The sequence below is a fragment of the Netta rufina genome, assembly GCF_964035555.1.
Source record: "Netta rufina genome assembly, chromosome: 2".
Taxonomy (NCBI): domain Eukaryota; kingdom Metazoa; phylum Chordata; class Aves; order Anseriformes; family Anatidae; genus Netta; species Netta rufina.
The window spans coordinates 129330891-129331624 of record NC_140124.1 but is presented as its reverse complement, the minus strand read 5'-3'; positions in this window follow the sequence as shown (position 1 = coordinate 129331624).

Here is a 734-nt window from a genome sequence, read left to right as displayed (position 1 = left end):
GTCACAATGCAACAGTGTATTAAGGCCAGTGAATAAAATATTTATAAATAACACTGATTTCTAATAAACCCTGCTTTTGCAAAGGTAACCAGAATAAAAGCACAACAATTCTGTAGTGTACCAAGTGTATATTTCAATTTACTGTATGCAGTCTAACAACAAATTTGGTCATAATTTACCAGATATACATAAATGATTTAAGTAGTAAAAGAAGATTCAGTTCCAAGAGAAAAAGTTCATACCTCAAGGGAAAAAAAATAAAAATAAAAAAAAAACAAATGAAAACAAACAAAATAAACAAAAACAAAAGGAAGATACATTAAGAGTGTAGAGCCAGGTCCAGTTTCTAAGCATTAAGTGAGCAGTATTCTAATAAAGCAGATTTAGGTGAATTTCATATATATATATATATATATTTATATATATAGACAGATCTACCAATTGTAAACTATGGTTTTAAAGGGGATAAATGGGATGGAAAAATCTTTATGCTATACTTACATATTCACAAAGCAGAACATTACTTTAACGTTTAAAATACTTTTTCATTCATATCATCTTTGCCCAACTAATTTCTACTTTGGACCCCACCAGAATTACACATTACTCATTTCAGTCTAGAACAATGAGAATAAGATGTATTCTTCAGTGTAAAAAATAAAATAAAAGGCACCCCGCCCACCCACCCCACCCCCAAAAAACTAATCATTTGTCAGGTTTACAATAATGTGGAA